Genomic DNA, 6,000 nt, shown 5'->3' with positions numbered 1-6,000 from the left:
GAGTTCCTGAGGGGATGTCCGATTGGCTGGACTCCCTTGTCTTGCTGTGTGTTTCTGTTGTGGATGCTGAATTTTGTATAGAGCTGAGGAAGCGCCATAGGATTTGTGGTAATAGTGCCCAGGAGGGAGATTATGAGCTTGTTGCTCCTGATTCTGATGAGAGAGTTTGTTTTCCGACTTCCGTCGAGGGGGAGCGTCCCTTCTTTTACACCTATGAATACTTCTTCAGTCAGTTGAACGTTACTTTTCCTTTCATTGCCTTCGAGACCGACTTGTTGTGGTCGTGTAATATTGCCCCTCCCAGCTTCACCCAAATTCCTGGGGTTTTATTAAGATTTTTCAGTTACTCTGCTGAGAATTAGGTGTAACACCTTCTCTAACTCTCTTCCTGTACTTGTTTGTATCCGCCAAGCCTGGTGGTTCTTCAAAAAAGAAAGCTTCCTGGGTTTCTTTCAGGTCTGCCCAGGGCCACAAAGTTTTTGCTATGTATGATGAGTCCTTTAAGGACTTCAAGAATTATTTCTTTAAAGTTCGTGCTGTCGAGGGGGCCCGCCCCTTTTTTCTTGACGAAAACGATGAGCCCTCTTTCCCTCTATGGTGGCAGAAGGATGTGAGAGTGTCTCGCTATACTTGGGAGATGCTTGACGATGTCGAACGTGCTTTTGTTGTTGTTCTTGAGGATTTATGGGGGGCGCCTCCTCATCTTGATACAAAAAGATTTTTAAACGATCCGTCTCTGGTTCGGACAGTTTTGGGTATTTGTCAGACTTGTTTCTATACTTGTTTTATTGGCTTTGCTTTCTCTTCTTGTAATTGTGACCCTTTGCTGTGGCTGGTTTTGCAGAGATGTCAAAAAATAATGATTCCATGAAGGCATTCAAAAGGGCAAAAAAGGAAACTGCTGCTCGAAACATCTCGGCCAAGGCGGCTGGGGAGGGATCTTCGCAAGTTTTAATGAAGCCGCCTGTGCCGAGTTCTCCTGGTCTGAGGAAGGTGATCCCCACTCCTCGGGTTCGTCCGGTGGAGCCCCCCCAGTCTTCTGCTGCAGCTTCTGGTGCTCCTCCTAGTAAAAAGCAAAAAACAATTGAGCCTTTCAACCTTGATGCTCCTAACTTTGATGCGGTCGAGTTTGTAGACCAACAAATCGGTCCTTATGGTGTCCTCCCTATGGATGACGTGTCGCTTCTTCAGCATTTTGATTATATAACTCGGAGTAGTATCAAGATGGCACACATGGGAGCGGCCCTGTATCGAACTGCTCAAAGTCTTCCTCTCCATGCCACTAAAGCTTTTATGGAGGAGGCCAAACAGGAGTTTGATCGGATGAAAGGCTTGAAGGAGGAGCTTGAAGTGAAGGTGGCCAAGTTGGAAAAAGATTTGGAGAATGAGAAGGCGAGTTCCATCTCTCTGGCGGCTTCTGTGAGGCTGGCCGAGGACACGGCTATGAGACATAAGGATAGTTATGTGACATCTTACCGGGAGGTGTTGCGCCTGAGGGAGGAGTTGGAGAATGCCCGAGCTGATTATTCCGAGCTCCAAAGTCATCTTGTTGGTAGTGTAACTGCTGCCTATGAGAGTCTGAAGGAACAAGTTCGGGTTATTGCTCCCGAGGCCGACCTGACCCTCTTTAGCTTAGATAACGTTGTCAGGGATGGCAAGATTGTCCCTGATGACGAGGATGATGATGATGTTGAACCTCCTCATGTGTCCTCTGCCAAAGTGTCAACTCCTGCTATCCCTGCCGAGGTCGGCCCTCCCGCTTCTGATCCTGACTGCCAGATCTTAAACTGGGATGACAGTACTGTGGATGCTGTTCCTCTCCAGACTCGCCCTTCGTCTCCTCGGACTGATGCTGCTAAAAAGTCTGCCGACCCTTAGCCCATTTATTCTAGATATTTATTTTGTTGGCCCAGCTTGTGGGCTTTTTAAACTCTTTATGTTTTGTTAACTGCAGATACTTTCTCGTTGCTTGCCTAGCAACTTTTGTTTTGACAAACAAAAGTACTTTCTAGCTTTTGAGGCAGATTTTGGTGGCCTCTGAAGCTTTATAACATTGTAGATTATATCATGTTTTTGCGCTTAACTTGGTGTCTTTTTGTTTTCTGAGGATGTTGGAACCCTGCCACTCGTCCTCTTCGGATTTGCTTTATTGTTTGTAGCTTGGATCCTTTGAGGTTATGGTTATGTGGGTCCAACTTGTTTTTCGGTTTTCTCGCTCTTGCTTGTATTTATAACCGATCTCTTCAAGTTGGTCCTTCAAGTTATCTTGGTAGTCCTTTGTCCGGTCTCTCTCAGGGGTTACCTTTGTAACTTGCTTTGTAGCAGGTCGACTTCTTTACATCGTCCTTTCTAAGTTATTTTTGTAATCCTCTTTCTTGGATCTTTGTCAGATCTCTTTCAGGGATTACTTTTATAACTTTTTAGTAGTATGAGTCCGACTTCGTTATGTCGGTCTCTTTTAAGTTATTTTTGTAATCCTCTTTCTTGGATCTTTTGTCAGATCTCTTTCAGGGATTACTTTTATAACTTTTTAGTAGTAGGAGTCCGACTTCGTTATGTCGGTCTCTTCTAAGTTATGTTTTTGTAATCCTCTTTCTTGGACCTTTGTCAGGTCTCTTTCAGGGACTACTTCTTATAACTTTTTAGTAGTAGGAGTCCGACTTCGTTATGTCGGTCTCTTCTAAGTTATTTTTTGTAATCCTCTTTCTTGGACCTTTGTCAGGTCTCTTTCAGGGACTACTTCTTATAACTTTTCATTTTGGGCTGACTTTGTCATGTCGGGCCCTTCTAAGTTAAAGTAATACTCTTTAATAGGGTTGGTCAGACCTCTTTCCAGGGTTTACTTATAACTTGGGTTGACTTGGTCCGACTTCTTAACGTCGGCTAGTCTTTAAGTTATTATTTAGCAATCCATAAGACCTCGTCAGGTTCTTTTTCGGATCACTTTCGATAACTTCTTACATCATTCTGTGTTCATCTTTTGCCGATTTGTAGAAGGTGGTTGCTATCTTTAGATCGTCTTTTGGGTGAATCGCGTTTTCACCGTTATCGGACGATTGTCTTTATTGTGATCGTGCAGTGAAATTGTTATTCACTTTCTGCCGATCTGTTGCTTTATAATCGGACGATGAATGCTTCAGATTAATGCGTCTTGAATACTTGTAGAATATCTAAAATATATATTTTATTCAAAGGAAAGTGAAAATATATACATGTGGAAATTTTTCATCCCTTTATGTCGAATAGTGTTTGAGTCTCAACTTGGTGCATCATTAAAAAACCTTTTCAGGAAAAAGAGTGCATCCAATAGTGAGATCTTTTACTTTTCTGGCTGTAGTACCTTCTTAGGTTGCAAGGGTGCCATTATCTGGGAAGCTCTCGTCCATCGAGTTCGGACAGTCTGTAGTAGCCTTTCCTAAGTACTTTTACAACTCGGTAGGGTCCTTTCCAGTTTGCTGCCAACTTTTCTTCTCCTGGTCGAGTTGTTCCAATATCATTTCGGATTAGGATGAGATCGTTCTCCGTGAAACTTCTTGGCATTACCTTTTGATTATATCTGGAAGCCATTCGACGTTTTAGTGCTTCTTCCCTAATCCGAGCTCTTTCCTGGATTTCAGGTAGTAGGTCGAGTTCTTCCTTCTGAAGTTGAGAGTTGGCCTCTTCATTGTAGTGGACTACTCTGGATGACCCTTCCTTGATCTCTACTAGGATCATTGCCTCCACTCCGTATGCTAGTCGAAAGGGTGATTCATTTGTCGTGGAGTGTGGCGTTGTTCGATATGCCCATAGGACTTGCGGAAGTTCTTCGGCCCAAGCTCCCTTTGCATCTTGTAGTCTCCATTTTAACTCAGCCAATATGACTTTGTTGGCAGCTTCAGCCTGTCCATTGGCTTGAGGGTGTTCGACGGAGGTGAACTGGTGCTTTATATTCAAGTCGGCTACTAGTCTCCTGAAGCCTGTGTCTGTGAATTGAGTGCCATTGTCTGTGGTGATGGAGTATGGAACCCCGAACCTCGTGATAATATTCCTATATAGGAATTTCCGGCTTCTTTGAGCGGTGGCGTTGGCTAAGGGCTCGGCCTCAATCCATTTTGTAAAATAGTCTACTCCAACTATGAGGAATTTCACTTGTCCTGATCCCTGGGGAAAGGGTCCGAGAAGATCAAGTCCCCATTTTGCAAATGGCCAGGGCGAGGTTACACTGATGAGCTCTTCTGGCGGGGCGATGTGGAAGTTGGCATGTTTCTGACATGGTGGACATGTCTTTACAAATTCTATAGCTTCTTTCTGTAGGGTTGGCCAATAAAATCCCGCTCGGAGTACTTTTTTGGCAAGAGCTCGTGCTCTGAGATGGTTGCCGCACATGCCGCCGTGTACTTCTTCTAGCACTTCATTTGTGTTGTTGGTCGGTATACATTTTAGTAGCGGTATTGAGATCCCTCTTTTGTACAGGATGTTGTTTATAATAGTGTAGTACTGTCCCTCCCTTTTTAATCTTTTCGCCTCTTTTTCCTCCGTGGGGAGCGTCTCTGCTTTGAGGTAGTTAATTATTGGGGTCATCCATCCTTGGTCCTGACTTGTTATGGCTAGGATTTTTTCCTCTTCCGAGATTGACGGGTTCTGTAGCATTTCCTGGATGAGGCTTTTATTGTTGTCCCTTGGTTTGGTGCTGGCTAGTTTTGAGAGTGCGTCAGCTCGGGCGTTTTGTTCGCGGGTATGTGGCAGATCTTATATTCCCCGAGTTGTCCGAGTTGTTCCTTGGTTTTATCCAAATACTTTTTTCATGGTGGAATCTTTGTCTTGATAGCTCCCTGTTATCTGCGTGGTGACTACTTATGAATCGCTATAAATGTTGAGTTTTTGAGCTCCAACCTCTGTAGCCAGCTTCAAACCGGCTAATAATACTTCATATTCTGCCTGGTTGTTTGAGGCCGGGAACCCGAACTTGAGGGAGAGCTCAACTTGGGTTCCTTGGTTGCTTTCTATTATCACGCCTGCACCGCTTCCAGTCTTATTTGAAGAACCGTCTATGTAGAGATTCCATTCTGTGGGGGTTTTCGAGGCGTCTGTAAATTCTACGATAAAATCGGCCAGATGCTGTGATTTAATGGCCATCCGTGCTTCATATTGGAGGTCGAATTCTGATAACTCGACTGCCCATTGTAAAATTCTACCTGCTAAATCCGTTTTTTGCAGTATTCCTTTTATGGGCTGGTTGGTTCGACCCTTAATGGTGTGAGCCTGGAAGTACGGGCGAAGTTGTCGAGATGTTAGGATGAGAGCATAGGCAAACTTTTCTATCTTCTGGTAGTTCAGCTCGGATCCCTGTAGCACTTTGCTAATGAAGTAAACGGGTTGTTGCCCACTTTCGTCTTCTCTGACTAGTGCTGAGGCTATTACCCGGCTTCCTACTGCGAGATATAATATGAGCGGTTCTCCTTCTCGTGGTCGAGATAAGATAGGCGGCCGTCCTAAGAACTCCTTGAAGTCTTGGAAGGCTTGTTCACATTCTGTCGTCCATTCGAACTGCTTTCCCTTTCTTAAAGTAGCATAGAAGGGGAGAGATCTTATCGCTGCCCCTGCAAAGAATCTGGATAAGGCGGCCAATCTCCCGTTGAGTTGCTGCACTTCTTTGACACAGGTGGGCTCTTCATGTTGAGTATGGCTTGGCATTTATCCGGGTTTTCTTCAATTCCTCTTTGTGTGAGCATGAAACCTAGGAATTTGCCTACTTCTACCATAAAGGTGCATTTTGCAGGATTGAGTCGCATGTCGTGCTTCCTTATAGTGTCGAACACTTGAGTCAGGTCGGACAGTAATGTGTCTTCACTTTGTGACTTTATCAACATGTCGTCCACATAGACTTCCATGATTTTTCCGATGTGGTTTGAGAAGACTTTGTTCATCAGCCTTTGATAAGTAGCACTCGCGTTCTTGAGACCGAAGGGCATCACGATATAGCAGTAATTTGCTTTCGGCGTTAAAAACGAGGTCTTTTCT

This window comes from Arachis hypogaea, chromosome 15 (assembly GCF_003086295.3).
Source record: "Arachis hypogaea cultivar Tifrunner chromosome 15, arahy.Tifrunner.gnm2.J5K5, whole genome shotgun sequence".
Taxonomy (NCBI): Eukaryota; Viridiplantae; Streptophyta; class Magnoliopsida; order Fabales; family Fabaceae; genus Arachis; species Arachis hypogaea.
The sequence above is the reverse complement of the archived record's forward strand: the minus strand, read 5'-3'. Positions refer to the sequence as shown.